Here is a 27,883-nt window from a genome sequence, read left to right as displayed (position 1 = left end):
GTCGTTCTAAGCAAATAAGATGTAAAACATGATAAACATCACATGCAATCAAATAGTGACATGATATGGCCAATATCATTTGCTCCTTTTGATCTCCATCTTCGGGGCTTCATGATCATCGTTGTCACCGGCATGACACCATGATCTCCATCATCATGTCTTCTTGAAGTTGTCTCGTCATCTATTACTTCTACTACTATGGCTAACGCTTTAGCAATAAAGTAAAGTATTTACATGACGTCTATGTTGACACGCAGGTCATAAATAAATAAAGACAACTCCTATGGCTCCTGCCGGTTGTCATACTCATCGACATGCAAGTCGTGATTCCTATTACAAGAACATGATCAATGTCATACATCACATATATCATTCATCACATCCTTTTGGCCATATCACATCACACGGCACATGCTGCAAAAACAAGTTAGACGTCCTCTAATTGTTGTTGCAAGTTTTTTACGTGGCTGCTATAGGTTTCTAGCAAGAATGTTTCTTACCTACGCCAAAACCACAACGTGATATGCCAATTTCTATTTACCCTTCATAAGGACCCTTTTCATCGAATCCGATCCGACTAAAGTGGGAGAGACAGACACCCGCCAGCCACCTTATGCAACTAGTGCATGTCAATCGGTGGAACCAGTCTCATGTAAGCGTACGTGTAAGGTCGGTCCGGGCCACTTCATCCCACGATGCTGCCGAATCAAGATAAGACTAGTAACGGCAAGCAAATTGACAATATCCACGCCCACAACTGCTTTGTGTTCTACTTGTGCATAGAAACTACGCATAGACCTAGCTCATGATGCCACTGTTGGGGAACGTAGCAGAATTTTAAAATTTTCTACGCATCACCAAGATCAATCTATGGAGTCATCTAGTAACGAGGGAGAAAGGAGTGCATCTACATACCCTTGTAGATCGCGTGCGGAAGCGTTCAAGAGAACGGGGTTGATGGAGTCATACTCGTCGTGATCCAAATCACCGATGACCTAGCGCTGAACGGACGGCACCTCCGCGTTCAACACACGTACGGTTGGGAAGACGTCTTCTCCAACTTGATCCAGCAAGGGGAAGGAGAGGTTGATGGAGATCCAGCAGCACGACGGCGTGGTGGTGGAAACTACGGCGATCTCGGTTGGGCTTCGCCGAGCACTGCGAGAAGGAGAGGTGTCACGGGAGGGAGAGGGAGAGGCCAGGGGCTAGGGTGCAGCTGCCCTCCCTCCCCCCCCCACTATTTGTAGGACCCCTAGGGGGCGCCGTCCCTAGGAGATGCCATCTCCAAGGGGGGCGGCGGCCAAGGGGGTGGCTTGCCCCCCAAGGCAAGTGGGGCGCCCCCCACCCCTAGGGTTTCCAACCCTAGGCGCAGGGGGAGGCCCAAGGGGGGCGCACCAGCCCACTAGAGGCTGGTTCCCCACCCACTTCAGCCCATGGAGCCCTCCAGGATAGGTGGCCCCACCCGGTGGACCCCCGGGACCCTTCCGGTGGTCCCGGTACAATACCGATTACCCCCGAAACTTTCCCGATGGCCGAAACTTGACTTCCTATATATAAATATTCACCTCCGGACCATTTTGGAACTCCTCGTGACGTCCTGGATCTCATCCGGGACTCTGAACAACTTTCGTGTTACCGTATACTAATATCTCAACAACCCTAGCGTCACCGAACCTTAAGTGTGTAGACCCTACGGGTTCGGGAGACACGCAGACATGACCGAGATGACTCTCCGGTCAATAACCAACAGCGGGATCTGGATACCCATGTTGGCTCCCACATGCTCCTCGATGATCTCATCGGATGAACCATGATGTCGAGGATTCAATCAATCCGTATACAATTCCCTTTGTCAATCGGTACGTTACTTGCCCGAGACTCGATCGTCGTGTTGGGGAACGTAGTAATTTCAAAAAAATTCCTACGCACACGCAAGATCATGGTGATGCATAGCAACGAGAGGGGGGAGTGTGATCTACGTACCCTTCTAGATCGACAACGAAAGCGTTTGGTTGACGTAGTCGTACGTCTCCACGGTCCGACCGATCAAGCACCGAAACTACGGCACCTCCGAGTTCTAGCACACGTTCAGCTCGATGACGATCCCCGGACTCCGATCCAGCAAAGTGTCGGGGAAGAGTTCCGTCAGCACGACGGCGTGGTGACGATCTTGATGTACTACCGTCGCAGGGCTTCGCCTAAGCACCGCTACAATATTATCGAGGATTATGGTGGAAGGGGGCACCGCACACGGCTAAGAATATGATCACGTGGATCAACTTGTGTGTCTAGGGGTGCCCCCTGCCCCCGTATATAAAGGAGCAAGGGGAGGAGGCCGGCCGGCCCTATAGGCGCGCCAAGGAGGAGTCCTCCTCCTAGTAGGAGTAGGACTCCTACTAGGAGGGGGAAGGAAGTGGGGAGGGAGAGGGAAAGGGGGGCGCCGCCCCCCCCCCTCTCCTAGTCCAATTCGGACCAGGGGGGAGGAGGCGCGCGGCCCACCTTTGGCTGCCCCTCTCTCTCTCCACTAAGGCCCATATAGCCCATTACTTTTCCCGGGGGGGTTCCGGTAACCCTCCGGCTCTCCGGTTTTCTTCGAAATCACCCGGAACACTTCTGGTGTCCGAATATAGCCGTCCAATATATCAATCTTTATGTCTCAACCATTTCGAGACTCCTCGTCATGTCCGTGATCATATCCGGGACTCCGAACTAACTTTGGTACATCAAAACTCATAAACTCATAATATAACTGTCATCGAAACCTTAAGCGTGCGGACCCTATGGGTTCGAGAACAATGTAGACATGACCGAGACACGTCTCCGGTCAATAACCAATAGCGAAACCTGGATGCTCATATTGGGTCCTACATATTCTACGAAGATCTTTATCGGTCAGACCGCATAACAACATACGTTGTTCCCTTTGTCATCGGTATGTTACTTGCCCGAGATTCGATCGTCGGTATCTCAATACCTAATTCAATCTCGTTACCGGCAAGTCTCTTTACTCGTTTCGTAATACATCATCTCGCAACTAACTCATTAGTTGCAATGCTTGCAAGGCTTATGTGATGTGCATTACCGAGAGGGCCCAGAGATACCTCTCCGATAATCGGAGTGACAAATCCTAATCTCGAAATACGCCAACCCAACATGTACCTTTGGAGACACTGTAGAGCACCTTTATAATCACCCAGTTACGTTGTGACGTTTGGTAGCACACAAAGTGTTCCTCCAGCAAACGGGAGTTGCATAATCTCATAGTCATAGGAACATGTATAAGTCATGAAGAAAGCAATAGCAACATACTAAACGATCGGGTGCTAAGCTAATGGAATGGGTCATGTCAATCAGATCATTCACCTAATGATGTGATCCCGTTAATCAAATAACAACTCTTTGTCCATGGTTAGGAAACATAACCATCTTTGATTAACGAGCTCGTCTAGTAGAGGCATACTAGTGACACTCTGTTTGTCTATGTATTCACACATGTATTATGTTTCCGGTTAATACAATTCTAGCATGAATAATAAACATTTATCATGATATAAGGAAATAAATAATAACTTTATTATTGCCTCTAGGGCATATTTCCTTCAGTCTCCCACTTGCACTAGAGTCAATAATCTAGTTCACATCACCATGTGATTTAACACTAATAGTACACATCTTTATGTGATTAGTTCACATCTTCATGTGACCAACACCCAAAGGGTTTACTAGATTCAGTAATCTAGTTCACATCGCTATGTGATTAACACCCAAAGAGTACTAAGGTGTGATCATGTTTTGCTTGTGAGAGAAGTTTAGTCAACGGGTCTGCCACATTCAGATCCATATGTATTTTGCAAATTTCTATGTCAACAATGCTTTGCACAGAGCTACTCTAGCTAATTGCTCCCACTTTCAATATGTATCCAGATTGAGACTTAGAGTCATCTGGATTAGTGTCAAAACTTGCATCGACGTAACCCTTTACGACGAACCTTTTTGTCACCTCCATAATCGAGAAACATATCCTTATTCCACTAAGGATAATTTTGACCGATGTCCAGTGATCTACTCCTAGATCACTATTGTACTACCTTGCCAAAATCAGTGTAGGGTATACAATAGATCTGGTACATAGCATGGCATACTTTATAGAACCTATGGCTGAGGCATAGGAAATGACTTTCATTCTCTTTCTATCTTCTGTCGTGGTCGGGTTTTGAGTCTTACTCAATTTCACACCTTGTAACACAGACAAGAACTCTTTCTTTGACTGTTCTATTTTGAACTACTTCAAAATCTTGTCAAGGTATGTACTCATTGAAAAAAACTTATCAAGCGTCTTGATCTATCTCTATAGATCTTGATGTTCAATATGTCAGCAGCTTCACCGAGGTCTTTCTTTGGAAAATTCCTTTCAAACACTCCTTTATGCTTTGCAGAATAATTCTACATTATTTCCGATCAACAATATGTCATTCACATATACTTATCAGAAATGTTGTAGTGCTCCCACTCACTTTCTTGTAAATACAGGCTTCACCGCAAGTCTGTATAAAACTATATGCTTTGATCAACTTATCAAAGCGTATATTCCAACTCCGAGATGCTTGCACCAGTCCATAGATGGATCGCTGGAGCTTGCATATTTTGTTAGCACCTTTAGGATTGACAAAACCTTCTGGTTGTATCATATACAACTCTTCTTTAATAAATCTATTAAGGAATGCAGTTTTGTTTATCCATTTGCCAGATTTCATAAAATGCGGCAATTGCTAACATGATTCGGACAGACTTAAGCATAGATACGAGTGAGAAACTCTCATCGTAGTCAACACCTTGAACTTGTCGAAAACCTTTTGCGACAATTCTAGCTTTGTAGATAGTAACACTACTATCAGCATCCGTCTTCCTCTTGAAGATCCATTTATTCTCAATTGCTTGCCGATCATCGGGCAAGTCAACCAAAGTCCATACTTTGTTCTCATACATGGATCCCATCTCAAATTTCATGGCTTCAAGCCATTTTGCGGAATCTGGGCTCACCATCGCTTCTTCATAGTTCGTAGGTTCGTCATGGTCAAGTAGCATGACCTCCAGAACAGGATTACCGTACCACTCTGGTGCGGATCTCACTCTGGTTTACCTACGAGATTCGTAGTAACTTGATCTGAAGTTACATGATCATCATCATTAGCTTCCTCACTAATTGGTGTAGTAGTCATAGGAACAGAGTTCTGTGATGAACTACTTTCCAATAAGGGAGAAGGTACAATTACCTTATCGAGATCTACTTTCCTCCCACTCACTTCTTTCGAGAGAACCTCCTTCTCTAGAAAGGATCCATTCTTAGCAACGAATGTCTTGCCTTTGGATCTGTGATAGAAGGTGTACCCAATAGTAACTTTTTGGGTATCCTATGAAGACACACTTTTCCGATTTGGGTTTGAGCTTATCAGGATGAAACTTTTTCACATAAGCATTGCAACCCCAAACTTTAAGAAACGACAACTTTGGTTTCTTGCCAAACCACAGTTCATACGGTGTCGTCTCAACAGATTTAGATGGTGCCCTTTTAACGTGAATGCAGCTGTCTCTAATGCATAACCCCAAAACGATAGTGGTAGATCGGTAAGAGACATCATAGATTGCACTATATCCAATAAAGTACGGTTATGACGTTCGGACACACCATTATGCTGTGGTGTTCCATGTGGCATGAGTTTGTGAAACTATTCCACATTGTTTTAATTGAAGACCAAACTCGTAACTCAAATATTTGTCTCTGCGATCAGATCGTAGAAACTTTATTTTCTTGTCACGATGATTTTCCACTTCACTCTGAAATTCTTTGAACTTTTCAAATGTTTCAAACTTATGTTTCATCAAGTAGATATACCCATATCTGCTCAAATCATCTGTGAAGTTCAGAAAATAACGATACTTGCCGTGGGCCTTAACACTCATCGGACCGCATACATCAGTATGTATTATTTCCAATAAGTCAGTTGCTCGCTCTGGAGAACGGAGTCTTAGTCATCTTGCCCATGAGGCATGGTTCGCAAGCATCAAGTGATTCCAAAATCCCATCATCATGGAGTTTCTTCATGCGCTTTACACCAATATGACCTAAACGGCAGTGCTACAAATAAGTTGCACTATCATTATTAACTTTGCATCTTTTGGTTTCAATATTATGATTATGTGTATCACTACGATCGAGTTCCAACGAACTATTTTCATTGGGTGTGTAACCATATAAGGTTTTATTCATGTAAACAGAACAACAATTTATTCTCTTACTTAAATGAATAACCGTATTACAATAAACATGATCAAATCATATTCATGCTTAACGCAAACACCAAATAACACTTATTCAGGTTCAACACCAATCCCGAAAGTATAGGGAGTGTGCGATGATGATCATATCAATCTTGGAACCACTTCCAACACACATCGTCACTTCACCCTTAACTAGTCTCTGTTTATTCTGCAACTCCCGTTTCGAGTTACTAATCTTAGCAACTGAACTAGTATCAAATACTGAGGGGTTGCTATAAACACTAGTAAAGTACACATCAATAACATGTATATCAAATATACTTATGTTCACTTTGCCATCCTTCTTATCTGCCAATCACTTGGGGTAGTTCCGCTTCCAGTGACCAGTACCTTTGCAGTAGAAACACTTAGTCTCAGGCTTAGGACCAGACTTGGGCTTCTTCACTTGAGCAGCAACTTGCTTGCTGTTCTTCTTTAAGTTCCCCTTCTTCCCTCTGCCCTTTTCTTGAAACTAGTGGTCTTGTCTATCATCAACACTTGATGTTTTTCTCGATTTCTACCTTCGTCAATTTCCGCATTACGAAGAGCTTGGGAATCGTTTCCGTTATCCCTTGCATATCATAGTTCATCATGAAGTTCTACTAACTTGGTGATGGTGACTAGAGAATTCTGTCAATCACTATCTTATCTGGAAGATTAACTCCCACTTGATTCAAGCGATTGTAGTACTCAGACAATCTGGGCACATGCTCACTAGTTGAGCGATTCTCCTCCATCTTTTAGCTATAGAACTTGTTGGAGACTTCATATCTCTCAACTCGGGTATTTGCTTGAAATATTAACTTCAACTCCTGGAACATCTCATATGCTCCATGACATTCAAAACGTCTTTGAAGTCCCGATTCTAAGCCATTAAGAATGGTGCACTAAACTATCAAGTAGTCATCATATTGAGCTAGCCAAACGTTCATAACGTCTGCATTTGCTCCTGCAATAGGTCCGTCACCTAGCGGTGCATCAAGGACATAATTCTTCTGTGCAGCAATGAGGATAAACCTCAGATCACGGATCCAATCCGCATCATTGCTACTAACATTTTTCAGCACAATTTTCTCTAGGAACATATCAAAATAAACACAGGGAAGCAACAACGCGAGCTATTGATCTACAACATAATTTGCAAAATACTACCAGGACTAAGTTCATGATAAATTTAAGTTCAATTAATCATATTACTTAAGAACTCCCACTTAGATAGACATCCCTCTAATCCTCTAAGTGATTACGTGATCCAAATCAACTAAACCATGTCCGATCATCACGTGAGATGGAGTAGTTTCATTGGTGAACATCACTATGTTGATCATATCTACTATATGATTCACGCTCGACCTTTCGGTCTCCGTGTTCCGAGGCCATATCTGTATATGCTTGGCTCGTCAAGTATAACCTGAGTATTCCGCGTGTGCAACTGTTTTGCACCCGTTGTATTTGAACGTAGAGCCTATCACACCCGATCATCACGTGGTGTCTCAGCACGAAGAACTTTCGCAACGGTGCATACTCAGGGAGAACACTTCTTGATAATTAGTGAGAGATCATCTTATAATGCTACCGTCAATCTAAGCAAGATAAGATGCATAAAAGATAAACATAACATGCAATCAATATAAGTGATATGATATGGCCATCATCATCTTGTGCTTGTGATCTCCATCTTCGAAGCACCATCGTGATCACCATCGTCATCGGCGCGACACCTTGATCTCCATCGTAGCATCGTTGTCGTCACGCCAATCTTATGCTTCCACGACTATCGCTACCGCTTAGTGATAAAGTAAAGCATTACAGCGCGATTGCATTGCATACAATAAAGCGACAACCATATGGCTCCTGCCAGTTGCCGATAACTCGGTTACAAAACATGATCATCTCATACAATAAAATTTAGCATCATGTCTTGACCATATCACATCACGACATGCCCTGCAAAAACAAGTTAGATGTCCTCTACTTTGTTGTTGCAAGTTTTACGTGGCTGCTACGGGCTTAAGCAAGAACCAATCTTACCTACGCATCAAAACCACAACGATAGTTTGTCAAGTTGGTGTTGTTTTAACCTTCGCAAGGACCGGGCGTAGCCACACTCGGTTCAACTAAAGTTGGAGAAACTGTCACCCGCAAGCCACCTATGTGCAAAGCACGTCGGGAGAACCGGTCTCGCGTAAGCGTACGCGTAATGTCGGTCCGGGCCGCTTCGTCCAACAATACCGCCGAACCAAAGTATGACATGCTGGTAAGCAGTATGACTTATATCGCCCACAACTCACTTGTGTTCTACTCGTGCATATAACATCAACATATAAAACCTAGGCTCGGATCGTCGTGTTGGGGAACGTAGTAATTTCAAAAAAATTCCTACGCACACGCAAGATCATGGTGATGCATAGCAACGAGAGGGGAGAGTGTGATCTATGTACCCTTGTAGATCGACAATGGAAGTGTTTGGTTGATGTAGTCGTACGTCTCCACGGTCCGACCGATCAAGCACCGAAACTACGGCAACTCCGAGTTCTAGCACACGTTCAGCTCGATGACGATCCCCGGACTCCGATCCAGCAAAGTGTCGGGGAAGAGTTCCGTCAGCACGACGGCGTGGTGACGATCTTGATGTACTACCGTCGCAGGGCTTCGCCTAAGCACCGCTACAATATTATCGAGGATTATGGTGGAAGGGGGCACCGCACACGGCTAAGAATATGATCACGTGGATCAACTTGTGTGTCTAGGGGTGCCCCCTGCCCCCGTATATAAAGGAGCAAGGGGAGGAGGCCGGCTGGCCCTATAGGCGCGCCAAGGAGGAGTCCTCCTCCTAGTAGGAGTAGGACTCCTACTAGGAGGGGGAAGGAAGTGGGGAGGGAGAGGGAAAGGGGGGCGCCGCCCCCCCTCTCCTAGTCCAATTCGGACCAGGGGGGAGGAGGCGCGCGGCCCACCTTTGGCTGCCCCTCTCTCTCTCCACTAAGGCCCATATGGCCCATTACTTTTCCCGGGGGGGTCCGGTAACCCTCCGGCTCTCCGGTTTTCTCCGAAATCACCCGGAACACTTCCGGTGTCCGAATATAGCCGTCCAATATATCAATCTTTATGTCTCGACCATTTAGAGACTCCTCGTCATGTCCATGATCACATCCGGGACTCCGAACTAACTTCGGTACATCAAAACTCATAAACTCATAATATAACTGTCATCGAAACCTTAAGTGTGCGGACCCTACGGGTTCGAGAACAATGTAGACATGACCGAGACACGTATCCGGTATATAACCAATAGCGGAACCTGGATGCTCATATTGGCTCCTACATATTCTACGAAGATCTTTATCGGTCAGACCGCATAACAACATACGTTGTTCCCTTTGTAACCGGTATGTTACTTGCCCGAGATTCGATCATCGGTATCTCAATACCTAGTTCAATCTCGTTACCGGCAAGTCTCTTTACTCGTTTCGTAATACATCATCTCGCAACTAACTCATTAGTTGCAATGCTTGCAAGGCTTATGTGATGTGCATTACCGAGAGGGCCCAGAGATACCTCTCCGACAATCGGAGTGACAAATCCTAATCTCGAAATACGCCAACCCAACATGTACCTTTGGAGACACTTGTAGAGCACCTTTATAAACATCCAGTTACATTGTGACGTTTGGTAGCACACAAAGTGTTCCTCCGGCAAACGGGAGTTGCATAATCTCATAGTCATAGGAACATGTATAAGTCATGAAGAAAGCAATAGCAACATACTAAACGATCGGGTGCTAAACTAATGGAATGGGTCATGTCAATCAGATCATTCACCTAATGATGTGATCCCGTTAATCAAATAACAACTCTTTGTCCATGGTTAGGAAACATAACCATCTTTGATTAACGAGCTCGTCAAGTAGAGGCATACTAGTGACACTCTGTTTGTCTATGTATTCACACATGTATTATGTTTCCGGTTAATACAATTCTAGCATGAATAATAAACATTTATCATGATATAAGGAAATAAATAATAACTTTATTATTGCCTCTAGGGCATATTTCCTTCACGTCGGTATCCCAATACCTCGTTCAATCTCGTTACCGGCAAGTCACTTTACTCGTACCGTAATGCATGATCCCGTGATCAACCACTTGGTCACATTGAGCTCATTATGATGATGCATTACCGAGTGGGCCCAGAGATACCTCTCCGTCATACGGAGTGACAAATCCCAGTCTCGATTCGTGCCAACCCAACAGACACTTTCGGAGATACCTGTAGTGTACCTTTATAGTCACCCAGTTACGTTGTGACGTTTGGCACACCCAAAGCACTCCTACGGTATCCGGGAGTTGCACAATCTCATGGTATAAGGAAATGATACTTGACATTCGGAAAAGCTATAGCAAACGAACTACACGACCTTTGAGCTATGCTTAGGATTGGGTCTTGTCCATCACATCATTCTCCTAATGATGTGATCCCGTTATCAATGACATCCAATGTCCATAGTCAGGAAACCATGACTATCTTTTGATCAACGAGCTAGTCAACTAGAGGCTCACTAGGGACGTGTTGTGGTCTATGTATTCACACATGTATTACGATTTCCGGATAACACAATTATAGCATGAACAATAGACAATTATCATGAACAAAGAAATATAATAATAACCATTTTATTATTGCCTCTAGGGCATATTTCCAACAGTTGGATGAACAGCAACTAGATTTACCGAGGGCCAAAGGCCAGTACATATACAGATGTGGTAAAGTGCAGAAAAGCCCCTTATACAATGAGGATGTACAGAGAGTAACTATACACATCTAACAACCATCCCCAATAGTGAACTTCACAAGCAATTTAAAATCATCTCGAACATTAACAAGCTGGCGCCAAAACTGGGAACACCATTCGCCGAAGCAAACATAGGGCAACTATTTGGAAAATATTTAGCTTTGAGAATATCCAATCACAGAACCCCTGGTTAGGTATTGAAGATACACAACCACCACTTAATGATGATACACATTCATAATAAAGGTTTTAACGATACCCAACCCCCAAGGTTTTTTGGCCAACACATAACTTTTCATTTCACCATCCTATATTTATTTTGATATTCGCAATATTCTAGTAAAAGCCACTTCTGTGTTTATCAAAACTAGCATGAGTGCCTTCTAGGAGCCGATGAAACCCATCAGAAACATGGGTAGGAAGAAGAGGCATGCATTAATAAGGTAGAATTTGCCAGCGGTAGAATTGTAGTGCCCCCACCCCCAAGGCATAACCGTGTTCCCAACCTTGAGAACAGAGGGAACAAAATACCTGGCACACAATTTGGAAGGAGAAATAGGAAGTCTGAGGTATTTGAAGGGAAAGGAGCCCATATTGCAGTTAAGAAAATTAGCCACTCTACATGCTTCCTCGTCCGAGGCGCCGGTCAAAATGACATTGCTCTTTAAGAAATTAATCTTTAAACCAAAGAGGGCCCCAAAGCAGGGCAGAAGAAACTTATAATTGGTAATGCACCAGTCATTGTGTTCAACCAAGATGAATGTGCTAATGCTTGATCTGCTTACTGATGCAAACTGTGAATTCAAATACCTATACAAAGTGAATTACACTCTCTTTTTTACTAATGCAGTGGCATGATGAGTTCCATTTGTTGGCTAACAGGCTGTGCTACTCTCTACTCATCTTGCCTGCTGTTGTGAGTGTATCTGTAGTCTGTTTGTGCATTCTGCATTCTGGCCAGTAATACTTCTCATACTAAATGCTGAGTTCTAAGAGCATCGACAGCCGGGTCTCTCATACTCGTCTCAAACGCCCAGACATGCCCTCCGATTAGTGATCGGTCACAAAAATTCGACCCAACCGGACCTCTCAAACGGGCCTCAAACGTCCGGACTGACCGACACCCCTCATATCCAGCTCAAATATAGGGAGGATATGGGGCGGCCTGGACATGTCCGGGCGCGTCCACCTAACAGGTCCGGCCAACCACGGTCCCCACAGAAAACCCCAATCTGAGTGGCAAGCTCAAACCCCAGCTCACTCTCTTCCTCTCTCACTCCGTCCGTCCACTCTTCTCCCTCTCCGATTCCGATCCCATCCACCACCATGAGCAGTTTCGGCAGCGACTCTGGATCGGAGGTTGACTACGTGGAGGAGATGGCCCTCCACATTGTGTTGGAGCGGTCCAAGGTGGAGACCGGCGACGACTCGGGATCTGGAGCGTCGCCGCACCTCCCGCGTCGGCGCAGTGCGGACGCCGGAGCTGGACCCTCCTGGCCCACGTGCAGCAACGACCGGTCAGCACAGTCCGCACAGTCCCCTGCCAGCCGCTCCTGCACGCGGCCAGCGCTGGGTTCTTGTGCCCGCACCTCCGGCCCGCAAGCGCACTCGGGAGTCAGAGGCCCGCGCCGCGCGTCACGGGAGGTAGCGTGCACGAGACAGGGAGGCGGCGGAGCAGTCCGCGCGTCACCGCCGCGGGACAGAGCCGGATGCCAATGAGGATGCGCGTCTCCTCGCGTGGGTGTACCGCCGCTCTCTCACGACGGCGGAGACGGACACTCGCCGCCTTCGGTGGAAGAACACCAAGGCGCTCCGGCTAGCTATTGAGCAGTCGGAACGCGAGGTGAAGGAGGCAGCGGCGGAGAAGGCTCAGGTGGTAAGGCTGAAGCCGGAGCAGGACAGGACGGTCCGTTAGATGAAGGGGATCATCGTCCTCTTCGACTCCGACTCCGACGGCGGCAACAACTGCACCTCATCGTCTGACGACCAAGACCCTCCACCAGCCGCGGACGCCTACAGCTGCGCCAGCGACCGGAAGGGTAAAGGCCCGGCGAGGAAGTGGTGATTCCGGCCCCCTCCTCCTCAATGTTTATATCGTTTTCGTTGTAGAAGTTTATGAACTTGTCTATGGATGACTATGATCTTGTGTTCCTTTACAGTTCAATTTTGTTGTCCATCGTATGATCATGTAGGATTGATCAACGTGTGCATGGGTAGTACGGATATAAGACGCCGGATATGAAATATGCGAATGCAGAATGGCAAATATAAGGGGTACCCGATCAGTGCCCGCGGACACGTCCGGACGCATCCACGGGTATTTAAGAGGCCGGATTTGCCAAGTCCGGCTATAGATGTTCTAGCTCCAGCAAAGAGACCAAGGATTTCCTAGAAGAGGTGCAACACACTGCCCGTTGGCAACTTACTGTCTCCACTATGAAATATTTTCCGGCTAGTCTCCATGAAGCTTGTCTTATTTGCTTTAATAACACAAGAAAAACTTATGTTTGAATTATTATTAATGCACATTATAGACAACGAAGATAACTGTAAATGTTTTTTTTAAGAAGACACGCAAAGAACAACTTATATTTGATAATTACTATTAAAAATTACAATGAACCGACAATAAGGAAAAAGGACACCTACAAAGCATAGTGAACCAACCTGTGACGACTGACGACGAGGTGCCTACGATGACTTCGTAAATTTCAAAATGATATGCCGGCTCAGTCATTCAGAGATGCTCATAGAGATAGGGTGTACGTGTGTGCGTTCATAAGGATGAGTATATTGACACATCGACCTTGCCTGGCCTGCCGTCGACGCCAGCACGGCGCCAGACAACTCCACCATCCTGCATGTATCCGTGCACACGCGCCCGTCGCCGAACCTCCGCAACGCCATGCCACCGGGATCTGCCGTCGGCCTTGAGGTGGATGTGACACCGCTACTCCACTTGTCCAGTCCAACACTTACTACAGAACGATGCCCTCAAGAGGGACAACGACATCGAAGGTGCCATCATCGTCCGATCCGGTAGATCCAGATCTAGAGTTTTCCCCGGACCATCACAAGTGGGGTGCCATGACCTGCAACACTGATGTCTCGAGAAGGGAACTACGTGATAGACACCGCCATCGCCTGCCATGACCGAGGTGGACGTGATTTTCACCGGAAGTCGCGCCCCCAACCTCGCAGCCGGCTGGGACCGAATGGAGCCCTGCCGTGGAGACGAGGACCGCCGTCGGCACGCCGGTAGGGAGCCTCCAGCCGCCCCTCACCGGTCCTCCTCACGCTATCGGCCGACCAAGGCCGTACCGAGACAGATTTGGACAGGATGCCAGATCCTCAGCCATCGAAGCCACCCATGCGTACGCAACCGGCCATGGAAGCTCCCATCGCCATCGCACAACAAGGGTGCCGCCCTGACTGCCACCCCGGCCTCCCCGCATGAGACGCCACCTCCGCCTCACAGGGTGTTCCGCGGCAACCACCCGCCCTGGATCTTTGGTGCAGGGCCCACCGCCACCACGGCCCTTGCCGGCGGCAGCGGAGGCTGTGGATGGAACGACCGGGGGGGGGGGGGGGGGGGGGGGGGGGGGGGGGGGGGGGCGGGGGGGGGGGGGGGGGACTGGCGGCTAGTGTTCGGGAGCCCCTGGCGCCGCCCGAGGGGAGGCGACGTGAGGAGAGGGGGAGACGCTGTTTTTTCAGAAGACTAGCAACATCACTTAGCTTGTATTTCTTGTCCAGTATGTATGATATCACTTTATGAAATAAAAAACAATGGAAAAACTATAATTAGTAGTGCCCATTTTTTATAGGACCCTCTTTTTGGAGTGAACGATCGGGCATTCCCTATATGGAATAAGAGGGAATACAATTCTCTATGCTCCTTGTTGTTGCCAATGGTAAAATTTAGTGTAAAAAACACAACATGTACAGTTTGTCTCAATTCATCTGATTTTTTTAATGGTCGGAAAAAAGAAACTTGAGGCCAACTAGAAATTGTATGCGATGTAAAAACTGAAAAGAGTGTTTTGCTCCGTGCATCCAATAGGTGCCGGCTCCTCTGTATATATATGCATAAGAAGTAGGTTGTTGCGTCCACGATCAGGAGCTAACAACCAGATTACAACAAACTGAATCTCATGGCTTTACAACTTGATACGCAAGTCGAGCTAACTACCTGGACTCTATGCATCCTTATCTGCACAACATATACACGTATTTTATTTTTGCGAGAACATATACACGTATCTTAACGGTGGACACGATGAGAAATTCAACGAAAGACATTCAATAAATTCGTATAAAATTTACCCTAAAAAAATCGTATAAAATTTTAGTAGGGGAAGGCCAATACGGCCTTATGAGCTATCTAGGAACGCTTTGTTTTATTTTTCTTCGAATGGCCGAAGATGTAATTTGTTCGATATAATCAATAAAGCTCATCGGATGGCATTAAGTTAGGGCGTGAAGCCGGTCATATCCCATAGCGCACCACGCTGGTGTTTCTCTCCGGCCCGGAGCAGTTCCGCCGGCGCCGACCGTCGTCTTGGCCACGCCAACTCAAGCTCCTCTACAGGTACGTGTCCAGCTCTCCTCTCTCCCCACCGTGTTGCGTGCTTGCTGGCCCTTCCCTGGTTTTGTACCCATACAAGCCCTAGATAGCAGATCCACTTCAGAGCAAGATGCTCCGTAGCTCCCCATGCAATATTTCATATACCCTAACTAATTGGCCAATCGACATCGTTATTTAGCCCATGATTTTCCTAGTTCGTATAGCAAGCCTATACATCGAAGGAAGAGAGTGGGGAGCTTGGCAAGTTTTATCTATCTAGCGTGCCCTTGCATGCAGATATGAATACAAGTTTTATGTATCTAGCGTGCACCTACATGCAGATAAGTTCGTGATTCTAAAAGTATTATCACCATGAACGTGTTTGTCTCAAAGAATTTGAGGTGTAAGTAACCCTAGTAGGAGTATGTGGAAACAAATCCCCCTAATTCCTCTTTGGCTGTGGTGAGCTCTAATCGCATAATCAATTCCAGTTGTAGTACTGGAGTCCAGCCCTCAATCTTGCAGCCTGCCGGCTGATCCCTGACTCCTCGCCCAATCGTCCTCCCAGCTGCATATCTCTCAGATGCATCATCCATGGAGGTATCTCCTGAGGACCTGGGAAGAAGGTCTGTCTTGCTACTTCAGGATGCCTCATGGTTCACAATTGGGACTGACAGTGATCTCCATTGCACGTTCTCCTTCCAAACATGTACGCCATGTCATGGGCGTAAGGATGTTTGTCCATAACGAGAACAATAGAGGTTTTTTTTTTATTCTTCATATTTTTCCATTATGAACTCTGTAGTCCAGTTATGTTCGTCAACCAAACAAATTCAGTAATCTTTCATAACTGCATGGACTGCTGTAGTGCTGTTGTGATCTCATTATGGTTACTTCATTACTTGTGTGTCACTTTTTGTTGAACCAAACAGCTCCTAAGTGGGTGACTGGGTGTGCACTCAATGTGCGTTGGGTGGATCTACAATACTGTGTTACATATAATACTTGATTGATAATAAATAAATAAATAAAAGACAGACCCAGTGCATAGAAGCTTCCACACAAGGTGGGGTCTGGGGAGGGATTATAAGAACCTAGTCTTATCACTGAAGTGCAATGCAGAGAAGCTGGTTCGAACCTAGGACATCTTGGCACAAGTGGGGAGGACTTCACCACTGCGCCAGGCCTGCCTTCTACTTGAACTAGATGATTCCCCGCACGTTGTTGCGGGAATATTTTGCAATATTTCAATGAGGTTTTTGGTTACACGAAACATCAATATTTGAAATAATAGTTTTTGAAAGTATATAAGAATTTGATGTAAATAGTATAATAGAATGGAATTTTACATGCATACATGGTTGCATGTTGAAGTGAATTTTTAATATACATAGTTGCATGTTGAGGTGTGCCTTTTCCTATGCATGTTGAATGATGAGGTGTCATGCTTGCATGTCGAGAGAAATATGTTAGTGGGGGCTAGCTATTTAAATATAGAAGATGATATATGTGAGATACAATTATTTTCCACATGCACAATTAAACCATCATGGAGATACATCCACTTTGTTCAGCACAATTGCACAACTCAGTTCTAGATCTGCATTTGTTCCAAATAAACAGATTTTCAATTAATTGAGTTCCATAGTAACTTATTGTTCAATTTACCATGGTCATTTTTTTTTGTATTTTGACATTGCCAACTTTCCCTTTCAGTATCCTTCCATAAGAATGGATTCTAAGAAGGTGATTGCTGCTGCTAATCTAACTGATGATCTAGTGGTGGAATTCCTCTCTCGGGTACCGTTCAAGTCTTTTTGCCGCTTCAAATGTGTCTGCAAGGCCTGGCTTGCCTTCACCTCGGATCCACACTACCATCGGAAACTGCCGAAAATTCCCACTGGTCTTTTTCACGGAGGCAATGATGGGTCTGTTGCCGAACTTGCTAGCATGTCCCCAAATGATGAAGAAATTAATGGGGCTCTTACATTCTTGCCGCACCATGAGCATTTAGAATTTGTGGACTGTTGCAATGGCCTAGTTCTTTGTAAGTACAAGACCAGTTATGCTTCTGCGGAAGCTTGCCGCTTCATCATGTGTAACCCTGCAACACGGGAGTGGAGGTCACTTCCTGTTCCTGATACCCAACCTGACCCAACCGAGTTCGTGGTGACACTTTTTTGGCCTTCGACCCATCATGGTCAGCACAGTTCTATGTCTTAAACTTCCAGGAGAAAGTTTGGCATAGTAAAATTACTATGGCTCGCCCACGCTCTCGCGACCCCGCGGGCGACCACCACCAACCCATATCGACGGCGGCCTTTCCGGCGTCGTCGACCACCAATCTCCTGCGCCGGCCGCTCCCCAACCCGGCCCCGCCCCCGGAAGCCGAGCCCACCCTGATATGGGGCTTCCCGCCGGGCCAGGCGGCGTATCGCGCCCAAGTCACAGCTGTGGATCTGGATCGGGAGTGGGAGACTCCCCCACCTCCGCCGCCGGGAAGGCCTGCCCAGGTCTCTGACGAGGTGGACCTCGTGCTAGAGACGCCCCCCGGGCTGCTGGGTGCTGCTGCCCGCGTCGACGCCGGGGCGTGCGCGCCTGCCTTCATTGCTGCGCAGGGGGAGGCCGGCCGCATTAACTCGGCAACGCGTGAAGGCGGGTGGCTGGCCTGCTTCAATGCTGAGAGGGCGCCGGCTCGCGTCCCGGCTTTGCAGGAGCATTCATCGCCTGATGCGCGCGAGGGGCTCGAGGACGAGGTGACCGCGCCGTGGGAGCTCGTCAGGTCCCGTCGCCGCGCCGCCCGGCTTTGCCTGAGCCCGCATTCAAGTCGAGAGCCCCTTTGCCAGACTGGATTCGCAACCTTTGCTTCCACTGCCTCAAGCTGCGGCATAAGGCCAGGACCTGCCGCAACGAGGTCACCTGCAGGCGTTGTTTTCTTTCGGGCCACCGAGCGAGGGAGTGCACCAACAGGCCGGCGCCTCATCGTCGCCCCGGAGCTCGGCTTGTGCCACAGCCAAGCCTGCCGCGACAGGCGGTGCCGCCCTCTGCTGCTGCTCCTCTGCTTCGTCCTGGGGCTCGACCGGCTCCCGCAACCGCTCCACCCCCGCCCCTGCAAGCCACGCCATCCCGTGGCATGGCATGGAATGGCGACCACAGCGCGAGGCCTGCGGAGATCTTCACTGTTGTGCACGCGACGCCGGCGATGCTGCTGGAGGCTTCCGTCCTTGGCTCCAACGCGGCTGTCGCGTGGTTCGACCGCGACGTGCGCGCCAGCAAGGAAGACGTCTCCGCCATCCTCTGCAAGGCCACTGGCGCGCTGCCCATCGACGTCACCGTCACCGACCACCACCCCGAAGCCTACCTGGTGCGGTTCATACATCAACACCATTGCGCCAGGGCGGTCTCGCAGCAGGAGGTCCCCTTCGGTGGGGCAAGGCTGCAGGTGCGGACCTGGCGTCTCGAGGCGCATGCGGAGAACGTCGACCTCAACCACCATGTCCGGCTCTGCTTGGAGGGGTTGCCTCTCCACGCCTGGGATGAGCATGCCGTCGTGAAGGCTATCGGATCCGGCTGCGCGTTGGACTACATCGAGCCGGCCTCCAAGCTCAAGACCCAAACCAGGGTCCTTGGCCTCTGGGCGTGGACGACGTGCCCAAGCAGGGTCCCCAGGGTGAACTGGATCACCCTTCTAGCGCGGGACGGCGGCGAGCCTATCTATGGTCGCCGTGGGCTGGAGCACCGGGTGTTGATTCACTTGGCAATTCATGAAGACCCAACCAGCGGCAGCATCATCTCCACTCCGTATGACTGGCTCTACCACGTCGTCGACGGCAAAACTCGGCCGCGAGACCGCCGGGAGCGCGTCTCCAGGCCCGTGCAGCACCACCGTCGCGACCGTGACGAAGACGATGACCGTCGCCGCGGTGGCCGCGATGGCGACCAGGGACGTGACCAGTCAAGGCCTGGTGGAAGTGGCTGGGGCACCTCCCTCCGGCGCAGCCTATCCAGGGCGCCGCGGGACGAGCGGCAGGATCGGGACCGTGGCCGTGAGTCCCGTGGTGACCGTGATGGGGGTCGGCGTCATGATGGCCTTGGCGCGGAACCTGTGATGCTGCTTGCCTCCGGCTCGGGCAGTGATGTGGTTGGGCGGCTTGCGGAGAACACTCCGGCTTTACGGGGCCGCAGCCTCTCCAGGCCGCCCTCCCCGCATTGGCCAGGCAGCTCTCTAGGGACGAGATGACTCCTCCTGCATCGCCACCTCTGTCGCCGACCACGGTGCTTCCGATGTCTCCACGATCCAAGCGGCGGCCGCTGCTCAGCTACGAACCCATCAAGACCGGCGCTCATCACCATTTGCTCTCCGACAACGCTGCTGCGGCCTCTCATCGACCTGTCGCCCACGCGCCCACCAGGATTTGAGGCGTCCCCCACCCCGCCACTTCTCTGCAGCATGCCCTGCAATGAAGAGGAGTTGCTTGTTGCCCAGCCAGCTATTCCTGGAGGGCTGGAGACGCTCTTCCTGCCTGGACGTGAGGCCCTACTGCCAACCCCTGCTGCTTCCTCGCCCGCGGTCCCCGTGGCTCGCCGGAAAACTCTGGCTGGTGTTGCCATCAGCACAAGTGGCGGCCTCTCCCTTAGGCGCACCAGTGCTCGCATCAAGGCCGGTGGACGCGCTACAAAAGCGCCGGTGGCCAAGTAAGCTGAGATCCTGGTTTGTCGCAGCCTTGGCATTGTCAAGAATGGCAAGGATGTTACAGGGGCTGTGCTGGAGGCTCTAGAAGAGCAATTCAAAGATCAACTTCCCACTGATGTGCTTGAAGCGATGAGAGCCCTGTTCAAGCTCGATGATGCTCTGTTCAACAACATTGAGGAGGCTCTGATCGACCGTGCTGGGGATGCTGGACTGGATCATGTTGAGGGAGGGGCCCCTGTGGATGCTTGAGGGGCCAAGCCATGCATGCTGATTCTGTAGTTTGTGTTAGCTTCCAATGTTTGAAAAAGTTCCAAGGGCGGCTGCTGCTCCTGTGCACAGCTGGGTGTCTTCTATGTACTTGTTCATGTCTACCACTAGGTCATGTAGTCGTTCCAGAGTTGGCTGGTGTGGAGTTGACTTTAAGTTATGCTTATGTATTGGCATGCTGAGCCTTTGTATCACCTCCTGTTCAAGGGTTAGATTGTTTCCTTATGATTGAACAGGAAAAAAAATGTGTTGAGTTGGAACGTAAGGGGCCTCAACTGCCCAGACCGCCGTGCCGCCGTCCACGAGACCGTCGCGGCTTCCTCCTGTCAAATAGTATGCCTACAAGAAACAAAGCTTGAAAATGTTGATATGTTCACGGCAAGTTTCCTTGGTGGGCATAGGCTTCGCAATTTTTCTCAGCGACCATCTATTGGTACCCCAGGTGGGATCCTCATGCTCTGGGATGATGACCATGTTGTTGTAACTGATGTGGTGATCACCATCTTCTGCCTTTCAGCGACAATACACATCAAGCACTCCGATGTCAGCTATCGAATCACCGTTGTGTACGGGCCAACATCCTCCTCCCTCAAGGAGGATTTCTTCATGGAGCTGATTAGTCATAAGCCGCCGTGTGGGGAGCTCTGGCTAGCTCTTGGTGATTTCAACCAAATCTACCGCTCGAGGGATAAAAATAAGCGAAATGTCAACAGAAGATGAATCACCAGATTTCGGACAACATTACAGAGTTGTCATCTTAAAGAGATCCACCTTCAAAACAGACGCTTCACTTGGTCAAATGAGCGATCAAACCCGACATTATGCAAGCTGGACTCTTTCTTTTGCAACGCGGAGTGGGACATCCAGTTCGGCACGCATATTCTCCATGCGCTGTCCTCGTCGCTCTCTGACCACTGCCCGCTTTTGCTTGCTGATGACAAAGGACCACGGAGGCCTCGTGCCTTCAAATTTGAAAATTTTTGGGCCGCCCTTCCAGGATTCCAGGATGTTGTTTCAGAGGCTTTTAATGAACAGACTGTGCACACTGAGCCCTTCCATGTGTTGCACCACAAATTGAAAATAACTGGAGATCGCCTCTCTGCCTGGAGTAAAGGGTTGTTCTCTAGGGAAAAGTTACTCCACCATGCGGCTCTTCTCGTCATCCTGCGTCTGGACATCGCACAGGAGTCCAGGCAGCTCTCTACCATGGAGGCGGACCTTCGGTCCAGGCTCAAAAGGAGAATCATTGGGTTTGCGGTGCTTGAGCGTGCTCGTAAAAAGCAATGTGCTAGGCTATGCCACCTCAGAGAAGGGGATGCAAATACCAAATTTTTTCATCGGCGGGTCAATGCCAGGAGGAGAAAGAATCACATTCATCGGCTCAAACACAATCATGGCTGGGTCACAGATCATGAGCAAAAGGAGCAACTCTTACATGCGCACTTTTCTAGCGTCATGGAAAAGGGGGAGGCGAGATCCATAGACTTTAATTGGGAGGAGCTCGATTTGGAGACCCACAATTTGGCTTGCCTCGGGGACCCCATAACCGAGGATGAGGTGCGGGACGCCATTAACCAAATGCCTGGGGACAAGGCTCCCGGGCCGGATGGGTTTACTGGTCTCTTCTTTAAAAAATGTTGGAGTACCATCAAGGCGGACGTCATGAGGGTGGTCTCCTCCTTTGCCAATCTGCGCACAACTGGCCTTCATTGGCTCAACACTGCAAATGTTGTGCTCCTCCCGAAAAAAGAGGGGGCCGAGGATATTTCTGACTATCGCCCTATTAGTCTTATTCACGCCATTGCAAAGATTATTGTGAAAATATTGGCAATCCGCCTGGCCCCCCATATGCATAAGCTCATTTCAAATGCCCAGAGTGCCTTCATAAAGACGAGAAGTATCCATGACAATTTCATGTATGTTCGCAATCTTGCGCGACGCCTCCACATGCGGAAAACTCCGTCCCTCCTGTTCAAGCTCGATATTCGGAAGGCTTTTGACTCTGTCAAATGGGAGTATATCTTGGACCTTCTTCAGAGGCTTGGGTTCCCGCCCATGTTTCGCAACTGGATCGCCGCCCTATTGTGCTCCTCGTCCTCGTGCATCCTTTTGAATGGTGTGCCAAGCAAGCCCATCCCTCATGGCCGCGGCTTCAGACAAGGGGACCCGGTCTCCCCCTTGCTATTTGTCATTGACATGGACCCGCTGCACAAGATTCTTGAGCTAGCATCGAGAAAAGGGCTCTTTCACAAGATCCGTGGGCGTGGCGTGGCTGTTAGGACTTCCCTATACGCAGATGATGCAGCAGTCTTTATGGCCCTAATCAAGAAAGACATTGACAACCTAGCCACCATTCTACATCTTTTCGGTAATGTCACCGGCCTTGTCACAAACTTCCAGAAGAGCTCAGTGGTTCCCATTCGGTGCGGACAACTCAACTTGACATGCATCCTTCAGGCCCTTCCTGCGTCACGGGCTTCGTTTCCAATGAAATACTTGGGGCTTCCTCTCTCGGTGTGGAAGCTTAGAAAGGTCGACTACCAGTACCTAGAGGACAAAGCGGCCGCTAAGTTGACCACTTGGGATGGCCAAAATATCACTGCCATTGGTCGGTGTGCCCTTGTGAAGTCGGTGCTGTCTTCGCAGCTCGTCTTCTCCATCACGCCGCTCATTGTGCCAACGTCCACTCTACACAACATAAACAAGCTCGAAAGAGCCTTTCTCTGGGAGGGCACGGACAAGACCACTGGTGCAAAATGCAAGGTGAATTGGGATGCGGTGTGCCGGCCAAAGGATCTTGGTGGCCTTGGCATACTTAACACGGAGAAATTTGCTCAGGCTCTTCGCTTGCGCTGGTTATGGTTTGAATGGAAAGAGCCCACCAAGCTTTGGGTGGGTATGGGAAACCCGTGCAACACGATGGACTACTCCTTGTTTTATGCCTCCACGTCAATCTTTGTTGGAAATGGAGCAAGGACGCCTTTTTGGGATGCGCCATGGGTGAATGACCGCAAGCCTAGGGACATTGCACCACTAATTTACGAGGCGTCCACGAGGAAAAATTGGAAGGTGCGCGAAGCTCTCAGCAACGATGCGTGGGTCTCGAGAATACGCATCCCAGACTCTTTTTCGCTGAATCACTTACGTCAGTTTGTCACCCTCTGGACAACGCTTCGTGGCTTCCATCTCGAGGAGGATGCCGAAGATGATATTGTATGGAAGCACACCGCTAGCGGGCAATACACGGCCGAGTCGGCATACAAAGCGCAATTCCTTGGCACAATCAAATCCCTTATGGAGCACACTGTGTGGAGGGCTTGGGCTCCCCCCAAAGTCAAGTTCTTCGCTTGGCTGGCTATTCAAAACAGAATTTGGACGGCAGACAGATTGGAGAAGCGCGGATGGCCAAACTGTGGCCTTTGTACACTTTGCAAGCAGAAGCAAGAGTCTGTTGACCACCTTTTCTACAAATGCCGCTTCTCTATCCGCCTATGGGGATTAGTCAAGGACTGGCTGCAACTGGTGAGCATTGATACTTCCTCATGGCACCTCTCAGGCAACATCGAAGAGTGGTGGGTGGGCCTCTCCGACACATCTATCTCCAACAGGAAGGCGATGGCCTCGCTCACCATGCTAGTCGCCTGGACCATTTGGAACGAGAGGAATGCGCGAGTGTTCCATCAGAAGAGTGCTCCGCCGACGGTTCTACTCGCCAACATTAAGAAGGAGGCCACGCTTTGGGTATCAGCGGGTGCAAGCAAGTTGGGATACTTGATGACGCGAGAGTAGTTGGTCACCTTTATTTCGGGTGTTGCGGCGCTGTCAGTGTTGTAACACGAACATAAACTCTATTCCTCTTATTTAATGAATGAGGCAAATCTTTTGCCTCTCTTAAAAAAAACTTCCAGGAGAAGTTTGATGGTTATTGGACACTCGGTATCAACAAACTTGAGGTGTTCTCGTCTGACCTATCCACCTGGATTGTGGATGCTGCATGGAGTCCTTTTATAAAGATTTGTAATCCACACCACTTTATAGGAGGAGTTTTGTACGTGCACACAAATGGGGGCGACATTCTGGGGTTGGAGGTAATTGGTTCTGGCATACCACCGCGTCATTTTATTGTCAAGTTGCCACATGGCCATTCGGATCTCGTGTCTGGTTGCTTTGGTCAATCATCAGGGTTCTTGCAGTGTGCACTTCCAGAGGAGAGCGGTCATACAATTGCAGTTTTCAGTCTTGATACTTGTCATTCCTACAAATGGTCTTTCAAGTATCGTCTTAGTATGGGCAATGCATTTGGAAGGGACGACTTCCTTCACATTGATGATGAGGGCTGGTACCGTTGGCTTGATTATCAGATTGTCGCTCTTGATTCGGAAAGAAAGGTTCTCTTCCTTGTTGACAAGGTTCGAATGAAGCTTTTGTCATACGACGTCATCACTGGAAAACTTAGCGAGATCGAAGATGGTTGTCGTACTGACTACCTTTACTATGTGGCATGCTACTCAAAGCTGACAAGAAACTTGTTAATTATTCAGGTTCTAGCTGACAAGAAACTTGTTAATGTTGTACATATTTGTGTCTGTTTTACAATACAATGGATTAGGTTGGTAACATGGTGTAAAAACAGAATAACCTCAATTGTGTCGCAAATGAGCTTAACTGGCTAAGGGCCATTCTAACTTATGCAACTTGTTGTTCTTATATATGGTTAAGCACACCTTTTGAATGTTCTTACCAGAATGTTAGTGACTGGAGATTGTAAAAAAATCAACTTCTCTTGTGCTTGCATGCTTTGCTTTGTGAAGGAAATTAAGGTAATCTGTGAGGAAAAGAGACGGGCAATGTGGAGGATTCACTGACACTCTTCATTCTTATGTCCAATGTGTTGCATTTATAAAATCAAAAAAATGTGTTTTTATTTGACACGGTGCATGCACGTGTTTCCTACGTATATGTACCATTTCACACTTTAGCATATATAGGTCATGGTTGTTCTTATAAAAAATGTTAAAAGTGCGAGGAATGCCTTTGTTTGTTTTTTGGTTTCTCCTGTGCTTGCATGCCTTGGTTTCCGGAGGAAAATAAGGTACCTTTAGTGCCCTTTTGAATAAAAGAGATAAGCAATATGGGGAATTCACTCACACTATTAATTCTTGTGCCCAATATATATGAGCATATTTTATTTACATCTATACCAATATAAAAAGATCCAAAGAGGCAGATTCAACTAATCTCGGCCATCGAACTAAGTCAATCCAACGGCCTAGACTGCTCCAATAGCGAGTGTTAAACGTGTTTAACGTGCAATTAATATCATACCAAATATTGCACTAATCACAGGATTGACACACAAATAATAGCATACCTAATATCCGTATGTAATTAATATATTGCCTAAATATTAACTTGTGTTGCACGTGCGCACTTACTAGTTGAAGAAATGACTGTTGCTTTCACAGTTACACATATGTTTAGAGCATCTACAGCCGGGCGCCTCAAACCCGCCTCATACGCCCAGGCGGGCCACCCAGTCACTGTCCGCTCATGTTTTTTCGACCCAGACGGGCTCCTTAAACGGGGCTCAAACGCCCGGGCTGACAGGCACCCCCCCATATCCAGCCAAAATATGGGGAGGATATGGGGGCGCCCGGGCACGCGTGCCATGTCGGACCCAACAGCCCGACCCCACCCCAAATTGCACCAAATCCACCAAATCCTTCGTCCTCCTCCCGCCGCCCTCCAACCTTTCCCGCGCTCGGACCCTCGCCGTCCTCCACCCTTGCTCCCAATCCTCACCTCCGGTCCCGATCCACCGACGGAGATGTCATCCAGCCCGACCCACACCGCCGCGATGGAGACGCAGTCCGCCTTGTCCGTCAGTGGCATCAATTCGTCGGCTGCGACTTGCAAGGTGGAGAAGCAACAAGCGGCGATCAAATGGGAGCTCGAGAAGGCTAAGACATTTGGTGACATCAAGCTTGAGAAGGAGAGGTTGCAACTCGCACGGGACGTGGAAGATGCGAGGATCATGTTGGAGGACGAGATCCTCTTGGATGAGCATGCGAAGAAGTGGCTTGTGGACAAGAAGATGGAGATCAACGACCGTAGGAAGTACGAAGCGGCGAGGGCGGCTGCGACCCGGTTGCAAGCAGAGCAAGCAGCCCAGATGCAGGCGGAGGAGGCTGCCCGGATGCAAGCACAACAGGACGAACAGGAGCAGGCGCCCAGCCAGTGATCCGAGACCATCCGTCACGCTCGGACATTGATTTCATTTTGTCATATCCGGTTTGTTGAACAATGATTTGCTTTGTTTCTTTCGAACTTTGACATTCGGACAGTTTGTATCATATGATCGACGTGCATATGGATTTGAGGATCAGAATTTGCGATATGTGGATGTGCGGCGCAACATTTGAAAGGTGCCCAGTCATTGCCCGCGGACGTGTCCGCGAGCGTTTGAGGGGTCGGATTTGCCAAGTCCGACTGTAGATGCTCTTATACTATTTATATGTAAAGTTTCATGGATAATTTACTATCGCACTTGCATGTAGTGTTGAGCACTCTTGCCTTTTTTTATTCCTTATTGACAAGTACTACCTCCATTTCAGTTTACAAGTCCTACGTGTATACCTAGGTTATTAATTTTATCCTCTAATATAAACTATATAACACAAAAATTATACTGTCTGAAAATAAAACATCTGAAGTTTATATTGGTATATGTTTTGTAATATATGACTCGTATTAGGTTGGTCAAATTGACGACCTAAAGATACGCGCACGCCCTATAAACTGAGAGAGGTAGTAGCAGATTTCCATTACTCTGACTCAGTGGCCCAATAGATAAGGCGCTGGTCTACAAAACCAAAGGTTACTCCGACTCTGTGGCCCAGGACCTCAGCGGAGTCGCTCCATTTTTATTTCACCTTTTCTTTTCAAAAATTCAAAAATCTAGATAAAGCCAGTGTAAACCCTCATTTCTAAGAGCAGCCCATCGATGAAAAAGCTTTGCAGCTCGAGAAACTATGAATGACTTGAGATTGACGATCCTTTAGGAAATAGACTTTGAACTTAAATTTTGTTAGGAGGGAAGTGAAACGGGTTGGCTCTTGTATGTGCAAAGCAGGCTATCGATGTTAGGCGTAAGTGTGTGTGGGTCAATTTTATCCCGAGTTCTGACCAGGCGATTGTTTATCAAAATCACAGGTCTTCGTAAAGTCGTAAGACCGTGTATGAGAATGACATC

At 48.2% G+C, this 27,883-nt stretch overlaps 1 pseudogene; it reads left to right on the top strand.

Annotated features, from left to right (window-relative positions):
- The first annotated feature begins 17,402 nt into the window (after nt 1-17,402).
- On the top strand, nt 17,403-25,258 carry LOC125533122 (annotated as a pseudogene).
- The last annotated feature ends 2,625 nt before the right edge of the window (nt 25,259-27,883 follow it).

The sequence above is a fragment of the Triticum urartu genome, chromosome 1, assembly GCF_003073215.2.
Source record: "Triticum urartu cultivar G1812 chromosome 1, Tu2.1, whole genome shotgun sequence".
Lineage (NCBI taxonomy): Eukaryota > Viridiplantae > Streptophyta > Magnoliopsida > Poales > Poaceae > Triticum > Triticum urartu.
This window is presented reverse-complemented; position numbering and strand designations above follow the sequence as displayed.